Genomic DNA, 21,278 nt, shown 5'->3' on the forward strand with positions numbered 1-21,278 from the left:
ACTAATCATGGCTATGAATTTAAACACCGGACTAGCATATATTCTTTCCGTAGTCTAAGTATATATCAAATTTTTTTTTCCATTTTTTTACTTGTGTCAGAATACCTGAGTATTATCTCTTAGCTCCTCCTCTCCAGTCCCAGTGCCCCTGCCTTAGTCCTGGCCCTCATCATTTCTTAATTAAATAGGATCCTACTGAGGTTGAGAACCTCCATATTTCCCTAAAAACTCTGCTTTCAATAGATTTCTAAAATGACAACTCTGAGCTTTGTTTTATCACCCTGCTTAAAATCTTGAAACAAGATCAGGCATCAGATTCAAAATCCTTAGCTTGGTATATAAGATCTTCCATTATCTGACCCCATGTATATTGTCAGCCTTGCTGCTTTACTACTGTTCTCTTTTTCACACCCTGTATGTTAAGTCTTTCTCATGCTTTCATCCAAACATTCCTCCTGCTTTTCCATGCCCTATTATTTGGGAGCCCTTTTTTTTCTGTGTGTAGAATTATCATCTTTAATCTTAGATATATTTATTCAATCTTTAAGATGTAAGTCAAACATTGTCCCATTAAAACCCAATCAACATATAATTATAGGGCCCTTACTAGGTGGAAGATTCTGAATCAATTAAGCAAGGCTGACCTCTCTATACACTAAGAACTTTGGTCCCGCTTCCATAATTACACATCGAACCCTAACTACAGTTACCATGTTGTGAGTTTTCTAAGTGTTTTATAAATATGAATCACACTAGCTTTTTGGCAGTCATATTGCCTGTTCATTTCCATTCATTCTTCCATCACCTCGAGCCATAAGATTGGGGTTTCCCCACGTGTGCTACTACTGTTAAGTGAAAACTCCCCACCCAGCATCTGTGCAATGGGTTTATTAGACACAATTTTAGGTACATACAGTGAATTCTTTAAAGTTAATTTGTTAGATTCAGCCAATCATTTCAGTATAATGATATGATTTTGAATTCTGATTTTTTAACCAAGCTATTGGTTATTATTCTCAGATTCATGTGACCTATGTATATTCAAACATCTTTTTATTCAGGAACCACAAATTATTAAGTAAGATGAGTTAGAAAGTGATTATAACCAAATTGCCGCATTATTCTCCTCAGTCAGCCCTCAGGTGCCTCCTTAGACTCTGGGATGAAGCTCTACTTTAGGCAGAGCACCATTCTGAAATCCAGAGTCATCATTTCCCTAATCTGTCTAGTGTAGTCTAATATATTAATTTTATGAAAAGGAAATAGTATGTCTGACCTGAAGTGTTCTTTGAGAATTAGTTCCTAAAGACGACAGGCAGTTTTTGTCAGATATTATAAGTCAAGTCTTATTTGGGATTTCCACTAAATTCATCACTTTACGACTTTTGAAATCTACCTTCTCCCACTTTTTGAAAATTCTCACATTGATTGCCCATTTTCAGCATTCTGGCACTTCTCTCATCCTCTTAGAACCTCTAAGTTCACCAAGAAGAGTGATCTTACCTGCAGTTTTATTTATTCAATTTTTCAACAAGTAGTTATTAGATGTCTGTCATGCCCCAGACACTGTGCTGGACCCTGGGGTTCACCTTGAACTAAACAGATGCAACTTTTCCATTCAAAGCTTTCACATTTTGATTGTTTGTGTCTTGAAAGGTTATAGTTTGGAGAACCAGACAGACCATTATTTTATATGGGACTTCAGTTAATTATTACCAGTGTTTTGTCTAGTAAGTTATACTTCTTAGCAGAGATGGTAAAGAAATGCTAACCATTAGCATCTGCAATTATAAAATTTCCCAAGGACTAAAGAAAATCCCCAGGAACGTGGCCTCTAAGAGCTGTCATGGAGCTAACCTCATCTCAGTGAGCAAAGACAAGTCCAATAATCACATGATGTGCATACTTGAGTAAACCAAAAAACAGATTAAAAATAAATTCAGATTGTGCTTACATACCACGTAAACATAAACAGAATGTTGTGATAGAAAGTAAATCAATGTGGAATGAGGTCCTACCTTCAATAGAGTGAACAGGTAACACTTCAGATTTCAATGCAAGTGCAAAGGTCATGAGATGGGAAAGCGGTGGACACAATGAAACCTCCATGGTTGGAATACAGCAAGTGTGGATGGGAGGTACGAGAAACGTTTGGGAAGTGGGAGGTAAGAAGTAGTAACCAGACAGAGCCTGTATATCAATGAATGTTGAAATTTTATTCCATGGGAAACCACTAGGGGGCCTTAGGCCCTGATAGACCATCGATAAATCAAATTACCTCCAATGGTACCTCTTTGGGTAACAAATACCAGCAAACTAGGAAGAGCACGCACCTTTGGAAACCAAAATTGTTGGCAAAGAACGTGGATATTGCACTATTCCTCTTACTTAAGCAGAAGCTTAATTTAATTTCATCCCTCCCTGTCTTTGCCATTTTAATCCTTTGAGAATACACCTATGCCAACTCAGAGCGAAGTATATGCCTATTCAGCTCACTGTGACGTGTAGTAATCCCGACATTAGTCAATATGTTGGAAGTAAAAATTCGATCATAAAGACATTTCTGTTTCCAGATTATGTAGAAATTACTTCATTAAGGTTGCTTTCAAAAAGTATTTTCTCCCAAAAGCTGATGTCTTCTTAAATGGTGATGTCTCTAATGAACACCTGTGTGGAATGAAACATCAGAACTAATGGAACCTGGTTCTGTCGTCGTCATTTTGGTGATGAGAAATAAAAAAGACTGGGTAACTTCAGTGAATACAGTCTTTTCAAAGCTCTTTGATTGAACACGTTCCTTAAGGGCCAAAGTGTCCTGGAGAATAAAAATGGCTAAAACAGCCTTGCCGGCCTTGTTCCCAAGCAAACATTTTCAGGGAAGCGGGGTGGGTCCGCAGAGGGGAGGTGTTCCTTCTCTGACTTTCCTGCCTCCCGCCTCTAGTCTTTCTGCATTTCTGATACTTGGGACCCTCCCTGCACGTGTTCTTTGGGTCTCCACTTCCACTGATCAATAATTTCATGTCATCTGGTCAGTGAAATTTCTCAGAGTCTGAGCTTCCTATAAAAGGAGGCTACCGGGGCGCCTGGGTGGCTCAGTGGGTTAAGCCGCTGCCTTCGGCTCAGGTCATGATCTCAGGGTCCTGGGATTGAGCCCCGCATCGGGCTCTCTGCTCAGTGGGGAGCCTGCTTCCTCCTCTCTCTCTCTGCCTACTTGTGATCTCTCTCTGTCAAATAAATAAATAAAAAATCTTTAAAAAAAAATAAATAAAATAAAATAAAAGGAGGTTACCCCATTTGGTTGTTAAGGGAGAAAATATATTTAATGCAGATAACACAGGTGCAGGTATATTAACAAGTGCCCTACGAATGTTGGCCTTCCCTAACTCTCCCTTCTCCTCTCTGCCCCTGTCCATGCCAAAGGCCAACAAGTTGTTCTTATAGCCAGGACTCACTTTGGCTATATCCCTTAGGGTCCTAGGGCTGAAGGCTAAATGGCATAGAGTTTAGTACCCTCAGAAGTACATTCTAGCGCGTGGAATAAATTTCTATTTTTTTTTTTTAATTTCAAGAGGTTTCACAAAGAATTATCTGACCTCTTATGCTAATTAAGGGAAGGTTTTTATTTAAAATTGGGGGAAATTATAGAATGAAGTGAAATCCTACACCTGCTCCTGTGCCTTCTTACTTGGAAGCTTATGAAGACCTAGAAGTATCTAGACAGGACAGCAACCTTGCCAGCAGAGATCAATCCAAGGAGAGAACTAATATCTAGTTATCGAGGGCACAAAATTTAGGGTCTCCTGACTTGATCTCATAAGCAGAATTCAGGACCCCAAGTTCATCCTGTGTTCTAGCTTTACTAAAGGCTGACATGGTCTAAGGCTTTGGAGACTTTCATTTCCAGTTGTACAAGAAGGAGGAAAAGGGGGTGCCTGGGTAGTGCAGTTGGTTACATGTCTCAGTCTTGGTTTTGACTCAGGTCCTGATCTCAGGGTCATGATCTCAGAGTCATGAAATGAAGCCCCACTCTGGGCTCTGTGCTGAGTCTGTGAGGAGTCTGCTTGAGATTCTCTCTCCCTCTCCCTCTGCCCCTCCCCCCGGCATTCTCATTCTCTTTCTCTCTCTAAGATATAAATAAGTAAATCTCTTTTTAAAAAGGGGGGGGGGTGTGTGACAAAAAGTGTAGAAGTGATTTCATGGGGTTAGAGGGGAAGGGTGTCAGGCGCCATGCCTAGAAATGGTGCTTATCACTTCTGCCCATGTTCCTCAGACCAGAACATAGTCATAAGACCCCACTAAATAGTAAGGAAAGCAGAAAAATGAAATCTAGCTCTGGCCCAGAAACAAAATGGAATAGAATATGGCGAGGATACAGCAAACTCTGCCACACCAATCTTTTATTACAAATAGTTTTGTTTAGTATTTTTTTCATTGTAATGGGAATTTCTGTTAGAACTTTAGCAATATTTAAGGAAATTAGAAAATTGAGAGCAAAACAAATTGTCCTTGGCCTTTAAGCTCCCATAGAATAATATCATCTGTCCTAATCTGAATCTTTCCATACTTCCTACAAAAACCATAGAGAGCAAAGGCTGCCACCCTAGAGAAGAAGTACCATAAAAACTCCACTCCTGGGAGAAGTCTCTCTCCTTTGTCCCTTCTCCCTTTTCTGCCTTCTTGACCCCTTGGTTTCTCAATCTTTCTGCTACCCACCTGCTCATCATGCTTAGTCTCCAGCTCAGTTCTAGTTGATTTCCAGTTGAGCCAGATGTTGGTACTGGGGAGATGGAGCTTGCTGTTTACAACCCCGTCAGGAGCTCTCCAAGTGCAATTTAAAACCAGCACCCATACCGGAGGGCAGGGAGCAACTGAAGAAAGAGGCAGACCACTCCAGGTTGGTGGTGGCAAGTTTAATAAACGAAGGGAACTTACATATGAGGCTTGTCATAGATGCTGGCAAGATGAATGGATCCCCGCACCTGCTTGCCAAATCATAAGTTTCCAAAGAGACCCTAAGTGGGCTCAGTCATGAACACCACGAAGATGTTTTCAACACCACATCACCATCTCGAGGCCATGTCCTTGGAGCAGACTCTCAGAATGGGAAAGGCAAGTGAACCCACATTACAAGGACAGGAAAGGGGGTGAGGTGGGTGGACCTCAGGTGGTGGGTCCAGCCCAGGAGTCCATTGGAAGTCATGTCCTTTCAATGACTTTGCTCAGTAGAGATGAGAAAAATACCATGTGCTCTATTCCCTGAGTTGCAATACCTAAAGCTTCTGTGTTCCTTTCTGGCTCAGTGAGATGAGAGGACGGGAGGCAGGTGAGCGAGGAGAAGACAAGTCCCCCATCTCACTGAGAGTTTCTTCTCTGTCCAGCAGGTTGAGAGCTAGGAAGCAAAGCATTCCTTCAATGGATCACAATCTAAAGATGAAAAGGCCGTATCTCATAAACCCTATTATCTAACTTCAGGCCACTAGGTTTATTTCCTTTACATTATTCCCAAGCCTTTTGTAAACTCTTGTTAATTGTATACATTACCTGTGTGTATGGGGGGGGGGGGGGCTTACATTGGAATACTATTAGTGTAAATTTGACATGACATATTACCATTAAGGCTGGACCTGCTCTTTGACCCAAGAGTTTCTAAAAAGTTATCCTACAGATTTCACCTATGTGCAAAGAAGTTATTCATTGTTTTTTTTTTATTGAAGCATTTCGGGAGTAAAATAAAGATAAGAAGCAACCCAAATGGCTACCAGTAGGAAAGTGGCTAAATAAATTAAGGTGTAACCATACAGTGGGTCATTATGGAGCCATCAGAAAAGAATAGGGAATTCTGTGCTGGAGAATTTCCAAGAGAGCAAGGGAAATGGCCACATGTAGAAGCCTATGCAGTGTGTTACCGTGTCTAGAGGGGAAAAGGGGGAGTCATGTCAGTATTTGTCTAAGAATATCTCTGAGAGGTTATGAAGAAATCAGTTACCCTGGCCCTCTCAGGGTAACTGAGATGGGCTGGTAGGTCCCTGGGGACATAGACCAAGGAAAATATCTTTTTAGACTTCCCTTCTAGAATCTCTTCAGGAAAATTCGAGTTGAAAGTAAAGAAACAAAAAAAAAAAAAAAAAGAAAGAAAGAAAGAAAGTAAAGAAACAACATGTTTTGATCTTACACCATAAGTGTCATAACTCCTCATCAACAAGAACAGTCAAAGGCAGGAGCATGTCCTTGGATCCAGTGTGAGGAAGGCATGGTGAGGGGAGTGCAGAAGCCTAGAAGCTTCCCCCACCCCCATGTGCAGAGTCCCTTTCAGGTACCAGTGAACATATATCCACGTTTCCTTTCTACTAAGGAAGGTGGCGTTTTCTTTCATGGGCAACGAGATTCTGTTTTCACACAGTTTCTTCGGCTTGGCTGAAGCTCAGGAAAGTAAACAGCAAGAACAGGTGAACCGTAAAATTAAGCCTACATCATCGGAGTGTTAACGAAGGCCATTAAATCTGTCATTTGGGATCCAAATATTGGAGTAGGACTCTGACGATCCTGTAAAGTGGTACCTAAAGTAGAATAATCTGGAATCATAATACAGCAAACAGCATGATGGAAACATTGGAAAAATGACTCAAGCTTTCCGATTGGTATTTACATTAGCACATCCCCATCCTTAATGACATAAAGGGAAATAGCGTTACAGATGCTTCATGGACCAGGGCGCAGGGTATCTGGAGGAAAAGCAGATGGCCTATGTGGATCGAGAGCATTTTAATATTCAGCAAATAAACCACGATTAGGTGGGCATGGCGGAGGCATCACCTGTGGTATGTGTAATCGTGGAAAGTAGACATTTCCGATGCTTGTCCTCTACGCCCCTCGGGAGTTCATGCAAGTGGGGCGGACTGCAGGCAGGAGCGGGGGCACGGGACACAGGGAAGAGGCCAGACAGCACAGGAGCGGGAGCTCACAGGGTGATGCCGGCAGTATCAGCGCGGACCGGGGCTGCCCAGCCCGCGCCGTGTCCCAGCAGGTAGGGAAGACCCTCGCTCACACTCCCCGTCATTCGTGGGGCTGCGTGTGGAAGGAGGCTGGGTGCCGGGAAAAACGAAAGCAGAGATGAAAGCTACACTGATCTATGTTAGAAACATCATGGAGACACGTGGGAAAAAGGAGACTGGGGACAAGGCAGAGAGAAGGAGGGAAGGCAAGGTGGGTGAGAGCCTACTGAGGCAGGAGGAGATGAGGACGACTCTGTTCCTTTCAGAACCAATGATGTCCACAAGCGTCGGCAGGAAATCTTGGCGAATTTGTGGCACGAGGCCCTTGCCCCCCTCCTCCGCAGCTTCATAAAAAAATAAAATGAAAACTCCAACTGAAGACGTGTATGACTCTGCAGTGCTTTACAGAATAAGATTTACAGTTTTTTCTCTGTGTGGTGCCACGCTGACAAGTATTTTGAGTTAGAAGCAAGAAAGCTTGGTGTTTGGGGGGCTTGGATTATTAAAATCGGGACCATGAGCCCAGCACATCTCTTTGGTATATATTTGATGCTTGAGGACAAAAACCCCAGTGCCTGCTTACTAATTGTGGTCAGAGGCCTTTGAGACCTTTGGGTTGCTGGGTTTTGTTACCTATTTTATGAAGGAGGCCACATGGACATCACCTTCCATAGTGGAGTCAAGTCCTACTCAGGGAATGATGTCAAGTCCTACTCGGGGAATGATGTTGGAAAGTGAGTGCAGAAAGCAAAAGCGAAGAATAGCCAAAATTTCCATAAAAATGCCATTTAAAAAATATACTGTGATTCGGCGCTCAGCAACAGTCCTCCTCCGCTGCCCACTCAGGACCCGCTGGGTTGGGGGTTTTTCAGTCCTGAGTGCACAGGTCCTTGTCAGCCACCAAATGGCACCAACCACCCCCGGGCCGTGGCGTAGGACAAAATACAGTCTCCACCTTCAGGAGAATTATGTTCTAGCTGTGGAGGCGGAGAATACTTCCATGAGCAAGCAAATCAAATTGCATCCGGTAGTTTTATATGCGGTGGAGACAAAGCAGGCAAAGGGTAGAGGCAGCACCAAGACAAGAGTTATAATTTTCTGGAGGGGGATCAGGGAAGGCCTCACTGAGAAGGAGGTTGAAAGAAAGACTGGGTAGAAGGCAGGGGCAGGAGATGGCAGCTCTCTGGGGAAAGGTATTTCAGACAAAGCAGCTGTGCGTGCAAAGGCCAGGTCAGGGAGCATGCTTAGCAGGCTCAAGACACAGGGAGGAGGTAGCAGCGCTGGTGGCTGGCAGGGGGCAAGGAAGGCAGGGCTGGTGGGTATGAGCTGGGACCCAGATCCCTGAGACCCAGGGTGTCAGTGCAAAAGACTGGCTCTTACTGTGAGTGAGTTAGGAAGAGGCTGGAAAGTTCAGAACAAAAGAGTAACATGAGGGAGATTTCTAAAGATTCACTTCTAAAGATCATTTCTAAGGATTCTAGAATTCAAGAATCATTTCTAAAGATTCACCAGATTTCTAAAGATTCACTCCAGCTCCTTCGTGGAATAAGGAGCAGTGGCAGGGGAGGAAAGTGTTGCAATACTCCAGGTGAGAGATGGGGGTGGATTGGACCACAGCAGTGGTGGCCACACTGGTGGCAAGTGGCTGGACTCTGTGGTCACAAGTCAGAGGAGCTAGCTGACAGAGGACTTCACAGTGGAGGGATCAGGTTGTCACCCCTGGACCTACTGATTGGTCTTCCGCCATGAGAAGTGGGAAAACCATCACAGGACATTGTGTCCTTCCTGGAGTGATTCAGGAGGCTGTACTTACCAAGTACTAGTACACATATTTCTGTCAAGAACTTGATCTTGCTTCCTATCAAATGGGCACAGCTAACATCTGGTTTACAGGAAATGTAGGTGGCAAAAAGACAAAATCAGAAAGGGGGGACAGTCTGGGGGACAACTGACACAACTTCTCCAATGAGGTGGTGGAATTTTTTTAATTAAAAATTAAAGGATGGGGACTGGTTCATGAAGGTTCTCTGCGTCCAGCCCTGTGTTTGCACTCAGCACTGACCCCACCTTCTGGAATCCGCTTCCCCTAATTCCCCTCCCCTCCCCATCCCTCCCCTCTCTTAGCCTTCCTTACTCCTTGCCCCAGGTTCCTACTCTTTCAATTCATTTTGTATTTTTAGTTATTTTCCTTCAATATCATGCTATGAGTTTATAGAAGAGATTTTTCACTAGACATTTCTAAGAATCTCAATTCTAATTTTCTACCACTCCTGCTATATAACTGTCTATTGCTGGTAGGGGTTTAGACACTAGGTCTGAATTCTGAATTCTATGTCTGAATATATCTAAATTCTATTTAAACATGTCCTTCCTCTGAGAGAAGATTTGTGGAGATTTTCTGTCCTCTAGTTTTCTCAAAGATGGTTTCCATGGGTATTTTTTCCATTCACTACGCAGATTGGTCCGTGACTAGTTGGCTTGATCTGCCATAACAAAAATGCCAGAGATTGGACTATTTAAACAGCTGAACTGAAATCTATTTTCTCACAGTTCTGGAGGTTGGAAGTCTGAGATCAGGGTCAGATTCTAGCAAGAGCTCTCTTCCTGGCTTACAGACCCTGCTTCTCACTATGTGCTCACAGGACAGAGAGAAAGAGAGCAAGCTTTCTGATATCTCTTCTGTAAAGGTATCAATTCCATCACGAAGGCCTTATCCTCATGACCTCATTTAAATCTAATTACTTCCTAAAGCTCCATCTTCCAAATGCCACTACACTGGAGGCTAGGGCTTCAACAAATGAATTTTGAGTAGACACAATTCAGGATGGGCACTCTCTTTGATTTTCAGTAAAAATTCAAAAGGTGCTTACGAAACTATCACTGCATCATGATCCCAGCACCTGAAATCTGAGAGATTTCTCTGCTGGGTTGTGTGTGGGTATAAGAGAAAAAAAAAGTCAAAGATGAATCTACAAGGTTCAGTCTGAGCAAAGAAAGATGGAAGTTTCCATTTACTGAGGTGGAAGGAAAACCGGGACTCTGATTTTTACTTGCTGAGTTTGAGATGCTTATAAGGCATCCATGAACAGATGTAGAATAAGCAGGTAGACAATGAGTCTGAAGGTCAGGAAAGATCCAGGCCAGGATACAAATTTTAAGGTAGCCATGCTGTGTTTAGAGCCCTGAGACTAGAGAATACCAAGTAGGTTAATGCAGAGAGAGGAGAGAAGAGGTCCCAGGATTGGACTCAAGCCAATCCAGTGCTTAACAGTCAGAGTGGTGAGGATTAATCAACTAAGATTACGAAGCCACAGCTAGTAAGGTCCAGAGGGGATCAAAAGAACACGTCTTCCTGGTGCCAAGGCAAGTCAGCCTTTCCTAACGAGAGAAGAATCCAGCTCCAGGGCTCAGGCAGTGATCACAGTCCTGAATATGGAAAACTTAAGTTGAGTCCACAAGATGCCTTTCTTATTCGTCTTAGATTTTATGTGCTCCAATGTCTTCATTTAAGAACTGTTGACATTCTAAGCTTTGAGTTAGGCACAGGACTACAAAGTAAATAACTACGGTCTTTCCCCCTCAGGAGCTGGCTCACATTCCAATGGAGGAAAAGGTAATACAGTAATAATCTCCATGGAAGGCTAGAAGACCCTGCAGAAGTCACGGTCTATATAGAACCAAGTGTGGGTGAAGGTCAAGATAGATTAAGTGCCCTCACAGAAAGTGTGTGATGAGATGGAGGATTTGGGCTGCAAAATGTCCTATTCCAACTGTGTGGCTCTGGGCAGGTTACAATCTCTGAGCATCTGCTTCCTCATTTGCAAAATGTGCATAATAGCAATAATAATAATTTATACTACAGGATGGATGTGCTAATGAAATGAGATGTTTATCAACTGCCCAGTCCAGGGACTTTGCAGGCTCTCAGCAAATGTCAATTTCCTCCGCGTGCTTTTGCCCTTGTACGTTTGAGCTCTTTAATCACAGGTAGGAAGTAAATGTCTTCAGGTTAGATAGGAAAATGAAGATAACAGAGGCTCAATTGCAAGCTAAAGGTCATACCTTTGTAAATTGTTGAAGATTTAGGATTAGGAAAAAGCTTCCACAAAATAACTCGCCTATAGTCTTCACAAATTCAAGGTCATGAAAGACAGAGACTGAGGAATATGTTGAAGGACACTAAGAAGACATTAACCATTAAATATATTATGTGATTCTGGGCAAGACATATGGAAACATTTTATTCAGTAAGTTGTGTTGATGCTGATAATTATACAATATTATATAAGAGAACATCCTTGTTACTAGGAAATATACATTGAAGAATTTAGGGGTAAAAGACAGCACCTGTAATTTAATCTCTTGTAGTTCAAAAAAAGAATGTGTGCATGTGTGTATAGAGCAGAGAAAGAGAATGATAACACAAGTGTGGAAAATATTAACAATTGGGCGATCTCAGTGAAGGATATATGGGGATTCCTTGTATAATAACTGCAATTCTTCTATAAGACTGAAATTATTTCAAAACAAAAAAAGGTTTTAAAAAGAAAGCTTCCGTTATGAAAGGCAAAGTCAATGACTTCTATGTCATAATGATTTGGGAAATCCTATAGAGGAAAAAAAATCAAAATTAGCAGCCAGACTTTGGAGTGGAAATATTAAAATGGCCCCAGCCAGAGACCTGGCAAGGTTCAAAGAATTCTGGAAGCCCTAATTAGAAGTGATGGGAACTGAACTAGTAGTATCTTGACACAGGTTCATTAGTGCAGCAATGGTCCTTTCTTTAACATACAGTTCAACACAAGGGCACTGTTGTGTGGTTTCCAAGAGGCCCTGGAGGCACCACAGCTTTTGTCAGAACTTTCTGTTTGAAAGCAAAGAAAAGGTAAAAGCTTAATTGTAGTACCAGAGCAGCCAATCCACACACATCTGATTCTACCTGCAAATGGCTGGTTGGGGATAATGCCTTCCAGAAAATTATATACTGTGATTACTCTGCCACTTCTTGGAAGCCTTTTATTCACATAAAGGAGAAGACTTTAAACCCTACCCATGCTATTTTAATTGCAACATTTCAAAATCTAAATGATTCAGCCCGCCTTAATTTAACATGTGCATTCAATTCTCTATTTCTGGGAAAGAATCATCACATAGAACATGGAAAATGTACATATGTACAAAAAGAAAAAGAGGAAGTAATAATCCTAATATATTATATAAAAATATAATTATATATATTTATGTATAAATATATTGTATAAAATGAGTGAACTATAATAAGGCCTTGGGAATCAATTAGTTACCAGAATTAATAAGAGCAGGTACAAATTCACCCACAAAAACCAGTGGAATATAGTACTCCAGGCCCCACATCCCCACCAAAAAAAAAAACCTGTTAAAAATTTTTAAAAGAGGGCGCCTGGGTGGCTCAGTGGGTTGGGCCGCTGCCTTCAGCTCAGGTCATGATCCCAGAGTTCTGGGATCGAGTCCCACATCGGGCTCTCTGCTCAGCAGGGAGCCTGCTTCCTCCTCTCTCTCTCTCTGCCTGCCTCTCTGCCTACATGTGATCTCTCTCTGTCAAATAAATAAATAAATAAATCTTAAAAAAAAAAAAAATTTTTAAAAGACATGCTATTCTGATAAGTCCAAGGGATGTGTTTTGAAAACTTCCCATTTAAGAAAGTAAATGAATAAATCCCATTGAGAAGTAGTAATAGAAAACAGATTAACTAAGAAAAATCTTCATGAGAAATGTATATGGAACTACTTAACTGAATTAAGAGATATAAAAGATACAATGTATATTGCTATATGGGAAAAGCTAAACCTAAAGATGCCCATTTTTCCCAAATTAATTTATAAGCTTATTGTATTCCAACTAAAACCCATGTCGGATGTGGGAGGGTTTTGAGGACTCAACAAAATATTCCTCTATTTAATCTTAATATATAAATAGGAAAAGATATCATGCACACCGTAAACTAATATTATGCTGTATGTTAACTGGAATTTAAATTAAAACTTAAAAAAAAAAAAAAGAGGTCAAAACAAATTCTTTAAAAGCCAGTAACAGAAAATTGGCCTTACATTGAACTATATTACAAACACCTTATAATATAACTAGTATGACTGGCATAAGCAGAAATTAAAGAAACAAAATAATACAAAATGGATACCAGTGTTTATAAAAATGTGGTATATTTCATTATAGACAGCATCGTCAACAAGGGGGAAGAAATGCTTATTTGAGAATGCTACCAGAAAAACCATTTGTAAATATGGAATAAAAAATTACCTGGTAAACTCGGACCACACTCCAAAATGAACTTCCATAGGTTTAGAGTCAAAAAAAAATCATACCACAGAAAAATCAGGAAAAAAATAGAAAATAGAAATAAGAAGATGGAAGAGCTTTCTAGGCTTAAAGAAAAAAATTAACGAACATCTAAAGAAAAAAAAAAATCTAGGTCTGGACCAAGGTGGCAGTGTAAGAGTCTCCTGAATTTCCCTCCTCCCAGGGACCCCTTGAATATCACAACTGTACACAGAGCAGTTCTCTCTGAGGGAAATCCTGAGACTCGCAGAGGGATTCGGATACATCGGGGAACTGAGAATATATCAGCATCAAGGTGAGTAGGAAAGCCCGAGGCAGGGTCTTGCCACAGACCCCCGACACAGTGCTCTGCAGCTGGGAGGGAATAATCCTTCTCCGAGCATCTCCCTGAGGAGGCAGAGGTTTAGATAACACATCTGGTACCCCAACTTCTCAGGATGGCTCCCAAGATGGGCCCCAAATCACTTATCTCAGAAAACCAGCGGGGCTTATACCAGCGAGTCCCACAAGACTACAGCAAACAAAGAAGCCCATGTTAACAGGCAGATGTACACTCCCTCAGCTCAGCTGACCCCCAGGGCTCTTGGTGCAGAGGGAGCCGATGAAAATGCAAATTATCCAGTGTTTGCCTGGAAGGAATTTAACTGCCTACTTTATACAAGCTGCTGCCTGAGGCTCCTGCTTCTAATGAACAACCAAGTGGGTGCTGAAAGCAGTCTGTCCCAGACCCAGAAGAGCCAGGAGGCATGTCCTCCACCTCCCTCTGGCTCACTCCAACAATAAAACCAGGTTGACAATATCTCCTAGATGGAGTTTGTCCACACATCTAGTGCCCCAACACTGACAGCCGTCCACTGAGGGATGGGCCCCTAAGTCACCTACCTCTCATAGTCTACAAGGCTTGAATTCACCAGTCCCAAAGAGCTAAACAAAACAAAGAAGCAGTTTTCAAACAGGGGCAGGAGGATGTCCCATGGCTCTACACTTGGCCTCAGGACAGAGGGAGGGAGGGGAAATGCCCATCTCCCTGGTTCTGCCTGGAAAGGACTTAGCCACCTATGCTCCCAGTGCAGTCTGACGGTCACGTCGCTAATCAGCCTGCATCTAGTTGGTAACAGCCGTTCTCCTCTTTGGTATGCTGACAGTCTTGGCACACCCTCGACTTCTGGGAGCCACTAAGAAAAAGGGACAGAGACCCCCATGATCATACAGGCTTGAGAGTAGACCAGGAGCTTAAACCATGTCTACTGACTTCCAGAATCCATCTCAGAAGCCAGGGAGGAGTGTCACTGAACACTGGCAACATTGTATGTCAGACACCACGGTACCTTGGGAAGATGTGGATTTTAAAAATAGAGCCAGGGTCCACTCCCTGAGGTGTCGGGGGCATCCAGGAGGTCTCTCTGAGTGACCTTGGCTGTGCCAGGCACTGACCAACAGCCAGAGTCTCTGTTTTATCAGAGGAAGTGAGGAAGTTGTCAGCATAAAAACCGTAGTCTTTGTGAAAGAGGCACGCCCTTCCATTCCTACCTCCTAGCAATGGTGTCAGGCAAGCCCGTCATACAGTTGGTCCAACGGAGATTGCTCTCTGTCCCTATCTGATAAATTCTGTTGGGCCTTGGGTCTCTGAATGAGGAGTAGTAAACAGACAGATCTGACTCTCCAACAAGGGTTCTAATATCCAAGCACCAAATGAGGGCTGAGATCAGATGTTGGGGGACTTGGTGGTCTAGGGATACTTCAGCTTTCGTGGATAAGCAAGGGGGCAGGAGTGGGGGATCATGCGCTCTGGGGATCATGCGCTCTACCATTTCTCTGAAGATGCCATCTGAATCCCACAACCGTAAGGGAAGGGAAATAGGAAAAGAAATCTAAGTAAGAACTTCCTAGGGGCATGTGGAGACTGAATGAGGCACAGAGTCCTCTGGCTGAGGCACAGAAGGCACAGGTAGCTTATGAACCACATTTTCTAGCTTCTGTATTGACGCTTTGACATTGGGGCTTTCCTGACGGGGAAAGGGCTGCCCCTATCAGGGCTAGCTAATTCCTAGAGCTCCCAACCTCTCCTCACTTCCCACCTACTTTATCAGGCTCTTACACATCAGGACACTGCTGTCCATCCTAATCACCAGGGACAGCCGTTATAGAACTATGGGTGGCCCCTACACCCTGAGTCTGCTGAAATAATGCAAACCAGCCAGTGCTAAACTGGCTTAGCCTTTTTACCCTGATTTGCACAGTGTTCCTTCCCACAAAGGCTGCAATAAATGTTCCTTCCCCTAGTTCCCTTGCTCTCTCGCCCTGACCAAGGTGTGTGACCCTGCATGGCATGACATCCCCCTTCCTCTTAAAAACTACAAGAAATAAACCATCTTTTCAATGACAGTTGTCTTCTGTTGTCCTTGCCATACCAGAACAAAAAATCAAATTTACATTTTAAGACAGTAGCTGATGGGCTGATTGTCAGCCTTGAGGCTAACAAATTTTTAAGTTCTATTTCCATTCTTTGAAAAGGCCACTGTGTCTAACTGGCCTGACATTAGGACAAAGACAAGTTCACAAATGCAGAATTGAATGGATCCCTTCCCAGTGCTTCCAGTGCCTTGTGGGTTGGCTCTGGAAGGATCTGTGTCTTGTATAGGGCACGTGGGTACAAACCCATTTCCTGGCCAGACCAAAGGACTACCAACCACACACAGAATCATAAGTTAAATGCAATGGTTATTTTAAGTCACTGCAATGGGAAGGGGGAGTTATTGTACAATAAAAGCTAACTGAGGTACTGCCCGGCACCCCTGAGGCTAGCACTCCCTCAACCTGGAGATGGTGGGTTCCACCCAGACCTCCAACCCCTTTCCTGCCCTAGAGACCTGGGTGAACACCATGGAGACCACAGATTTGTGCAAACAGGGCCACTGACGGCTGGGGGTGCATATGAAGGTATACTTGGGTAGGCTCAGGGAAGCAGCCACGTCCAACCCTAGGAGGCTCCTGCCTCACCAGGCCACCACTCTGAACCTCAGACTAGGAAGACTAGTCCTTCAACTTTCCTTTTCTAGGCACACAGGGAAGGACTAAATATAGTCATTGTGGCACTGCTAATTAAAGCTTCATGGGGGTGCCTGGGTGGCTTCATCAGTCGGGTATCCGATGATTTCTGTTCAGATCATGATCTCAGGCTTCTGGATGGAGCCCTGCAGGAAGTCTTTTCAGATTCTCTCTCTCCCTCTCCCTCTGTCCCTCCCCTGGCTTATGCCTTCCCCCACCCTCCCCCCAAGTAAATAAATAAAATCTAAAAAGAAAAATGAAATAAAGCTTCATTGGAGATCATAGCCTATACACAAGACCAAAATGAGGCCTCTTATCATTTCCCCCTCAATTTAACTTACCCAGTGGATGCTGGGGCCTTCACCACGCATGGGGACATTCTGCTCGGGTTCATTGACCACAGGCAGCTGACACGCACACAGCTTGAGGCCAAGGCTGGGGCTGGAGCCCGAGCTTCTACATCACGCAGTGAACCACAAAACGAGGTAGCCCACCCCAACGACCCAGAAACTTAAGGGGACTGGGACAGGAAAGAAAAACACCTGAATATCAAACCCTCTCTGGGGGAGAGACCAGAGGCAGAAGAAACGAAGTAGGAAATGCTGAGTGGCTGGTAGCCCAGAGTAATTGCTACACAGGAGGCCTCTAAGGTGGTCTGCAACCTGGGCATTGAGAAAAAAATGGTGTAAGTATCAGCCAGGGTGGCTTTATAGTAAAGATCCTCCGTGCCCCAGTCGGGCAAATGCCGCTTCTACAGATGGGGTATCTCAGTCAGTTAAGTCTTGGCACCGGATCTCACCAATGAGGCATGCTCCCACCAAAACACAGTCCAGTAAATGACAATCTCCCCCTGGACTTGGGACGCTTGTCTGGGCTGCTCCTGACTGGGGAGTTGGCTCACACTTCAGGCTCTCTTCACTGTAGTGCCTCACTACACGTTCCATCTTCCAATTACCGCGTTGCTCTCACCTTTTGGCTTAGTGCTCTCTGACTCCCTCTGTGTACTCTGGCTTGCATTTGCCTCACTGCCCCACTTTGGCACACTAAACAGGATTCCTGCCCGGTCTGAACCCTTGACCCACCTCCTACATTGGCCAATCCTAGCCGCCAAGACTAGGTCCCGACTGGGTCATCCAGTCCTCCCAAAGGGCAAGGACCCAGCCAACTAGGATGGCCACACACCCAGCAATACAAAAACATGTTTTTGACCCAGTTAACAAAAGCAAGATACAACCTATATTTGCAAATAGGTGACACCACACTAAGGGGAAGTGACTGTTTTTAATTCAATGTAATTCTATTATCATGGTTATATTATTATTGTTCTAAAATCTATTCTTAGTTCAAACTTTGCTTTATGTGACTTTTACCCTAACATTGGGGCCAATCATAGTTGTTAATTATACCAAAATATTTGCATATATTATTTATTAGCTACTTTGTTTCTGGATCAAGACTAGTAAAGAGGAACCAAGTCATTTAGATTCTTCTGACTAGAGAAGAAAAAATGTAATGATCATTTTCACATCAATTTATTTTATAAAATTGAAAGAGACAGTAATTGCCATTCTAACTGAGCAGATTGAAAACTCTTATTGTCTTATTCAACTTTATAAAAATGGATGAAATTAAATTTTTTTTTAGAGTACCGAAGAATGTAAAAGAAAAAGGAAAGTATCTACTCTGGGCTGAAAAACCTGAAGCACAATTTTACAGGATATGAAGTGCTCAGAGAATGAGCAGAAATTTTCATGACTGTATGAAAAGTGTACGATTTGCCCAAGATAACAGGACTGAGACCTTGGCCTCTGACGCCGGGACTCTCGCCACCCTCATCCCACTGGGAAACTGGTTGGAAGATATGATAGATAAGCCAGAGAAGAAGAAATTGTGACTTTTTTTTTTTTTTTTTTAAGAGAGAGAGAGAGAGCACACACACAAGTAGGGGGAGCGGCAGGCAGAGGGAGAAGCAGGCCTTCTGCTGAGCAGGGAGCCTGATGCGGGGCTTGATCCCAGGACCCTGGAATCATGACCTGAGCCAAAGGCAGACACTTAACGACTGAGCCACCCAGGCGCCCCGAAATTGTGACTTTTAATTTGCCAACAGTTCAAGGTAGTCCAGGAATAATGTTGCTGAACTAAAAGAAATCCTGTTTAAATCTCATTAATGGAAATATGGCATCTACCCAATGCCCACCAGGATAATGGAAGTACTCTTCCATTCTCAGAGTGTCTAATTCTCTCAAACTTTGAGCTTCTCCCTGAAAAGTTTCCAGGATGAATTAACTTAAATGCTGAACTACAGCAAAAGATACTAGGTGGTATTTTAAGTTTCTACAGACTAACTCTAAATTAGGTTTATGAGAAATTATGATAAGAGAGAATTGGGAGCCTAAAATATGCTAAATTTATGCAATAACGAACAATTTCAATAGAAAAACTAATGATCAGGGATTTTTCCTTAAATCCAAAAGAGAAATTAAGACAAGATTTAGAGTACATCATGTTGAGAAACTTTCATCTATGGGGGGGTGGAATCCAACATCAATGTCTATTTAAAGTGCTTCTCCTACATGGACCTTGCTCATTGTACATGTTCAAGGACTACCTCTTGATTGATTTGGTGCCTTCAGCATAGGTCTTCCCAGAAGCATCTCTATTATGCAAAGCAGAAAAACAAAACAAACAAACTCCTCTAGTCCTAACATTGCTCAGTTTAGGTAGAAGGGGAAGAGGGCTTGGGAATTGTGTCTATAGACCACAGATTTATGTACATGAAACTACCTGGCCCTTAAAAGATACTTAAAATTGTTCCCTTTCTTTTTATTAGGTCTTTTCAGGACCTTTTCATAGATCAGAAAATAAAATATCTAGTATTAGGTATAAGCTTATGTTTACACAACCGTTAGTTTTTTTAACTGACATATAATTGACATACACAACATAACGATACAATAAACCGTTAGTATTTAAATAAATACAATGACTGTGCTATGAAACGTTCTTTCAGTTCCTGGCAACCTCCTAAAATCTACTCTTCTAAATGGCTGAATGTAAACCCAGGTGGTTAAACCTCAGGTTAGCTTGTTCTCTTCTGACATCTAGTGTTTCTGATTCATTACTGCAAAATACCTCTGTTCATTTTTAACTACTACTAAAATGAAAATGCTACATGGAATGAAAACTTTATTCATTTTAGAAGGAAATTTGTTAAGTGGGGTAAAATTACAAGATAAACAATGACAAAGCTTTTGTTTCTAAGGAGCAAAAGACTCTTCTCTTAGCTCTTCCCATGTGAGAGAAGTGCTGTGTTTTCTCGCTAGTCTGACAGGTTAAGACAGAGAAACCCAGCCTGGTCCCAGGGCTGTCCATGACTGCAGAGAAGGCAGGGGAAATGAGAAAGGGGCACCGTTTGCCATGTACTGGGTTCAAATACTTTAGTGGGAGTTGCCATTGTGCTCTGAGAAGCCACAGGACCATGCTAACCTCCGAAATGCAACCTGATGATGTACGAGCACTTGTGTTCTCTGCAGTGTGGAGATGAAGACAGCCCAGATCCCTTCAGAGAATGTCTTGTGTCAGGCCACGAGTTACAGAAAGTTGCGAGCACTCAAAAAATATCTGGCTGAATAGAAATGAGTGATGGCCTGTTCTTTTGAGGCCAGCATTCCCATTCCATTTGAAATGTTTCACATGGGTAAGAGGATGGGAAATGCCGGAGGTAAAGACTTTGGGAGTTGTTCCCCCCAAACCCTTAGACACTGACGTCAGCTGTAGTCAGGGGAAGAATCCTCATTAGCCATCTCTAATGCACAGAAAGAAAGCCACATTTACCCAATCCTTCCTCCTTTAGTTCTTTCTTCCTCTTTGTTCTCCCCATCCACATGTTCCCTCGCTCACCCTCTGTCTTTCCGCCTCTGCTCCTCTTCTGCCAACAGAGAAGGCTTGATCCTCAGTGTGGCCCACAGAGCAGTGGCATCAGCATCACCTGGGAGCTGGTCAGAAGAGCAGATCCTCAGGCCCAACTGACCTGCTGACTCAGAATCTGCATTCTAACAAGATCCCCAGGCGATCCCCCATGCACATAGGCTTGAAAAGCACTGCTCTAAACTAGAAGCAGTAGCAAAGAAGGTCGGGCCGACACACCAGCTCTCACAAGAGGGATAGATGACTGTGGCCATGATCTGGCTCAATGCAAGGGTCCTGGGTCCGTGAGAGGAGTCTTCCATGAGCCTGGTATGGAGTGTAGCATCTATACTTCAGATCCTACTGCTTCTTTAATGTCTCTTTGTGCAGTATCGTCACTGCGCCCCTTGGGAGCTAGGGCAGTATCACCCTTAGACACAGGCAAGCCAAGCCCCTGCTCCAGACTGCCTGGTATGGCTCCCACTTTGGAGTACCTTCCTCAAAGTTTCCAAGCCCCTTTCCAGCGCCTGGGACTGACAGGTCAGGGGAAGGTGCTGTCTGGGCTATGGACCCCACACCTGGACCCGGTCTTGTGTGGGTCCTGGTCTTGGGAAGCACATGTCCCAACTTCTCCTAAGTGCCTCCACAGTGGTGATGAGCCAGGCATGGCCAAGTTATGGGGTTAGGGCCCTCTGAGGCTAGGCAGACCTGCTTGGGCCCTTACTCCCATTTCTCCCCTTCAAAGTCCTGTCCAACACTACTGCATTTGTGGATCAGCAAGATGTCCTGCCTCTACAGCCTATGCAATTGCACCAGGTCCTGTGGCCAGACTCCAGTTCTAGGAGGGTATTTCTGTAAGCACAGTATTTCTTCCACAGGATTGCAGGAGATTGGGTGGCCAGAATGGTGTTGACATACCGATTTTAAGGGACTCTCATGATGGGCATAGGACAAGTTCAGGGATGTAGGTTACTGGAGATTCAAGGCCAACCCTTGGG

At 43.3% G+C, this 21,278-nt stretch overlaps 1 long non-coding RNA gene across 1 annotated transcript; it reads right to left on the minus strand.

Annotated features, from left to right (window-relative positions):
* Positions 1 to 6,336: 6,336 nt before the first annotated feature.
* On the minus strand, positions 6,337 to 18,252 carry LOC116575078. The gene is made up of 3 exons (XR_004279592.1): positions 16,716 to 18,252; positions 8,806 to 8,874; positions 6,337 to 6,557 (listed from the first exon to the last, which is right to left on the minus strand). It is a non-coding gene; the product is annotated as an uncharacterized LOC116575078 (long non-coding RNA).
* Positions 18,253 to 21,278: the final 3,026 nt, after the last annotated feature.

Source organism: Mustela erminea, chromosome 16 (assembly GCF_009829155.1).
Source record: "Mustela erminea isolate mMusErm1 chromosome 16, mMusErm1.Pri, whole genome shotgun sequence".
Taxonomy (NCBI): Eukaryota; Metazoa; Chordata; class Mammalia; order Carnivora; family Mustelidae; genus Mustela; species Mustela erminea.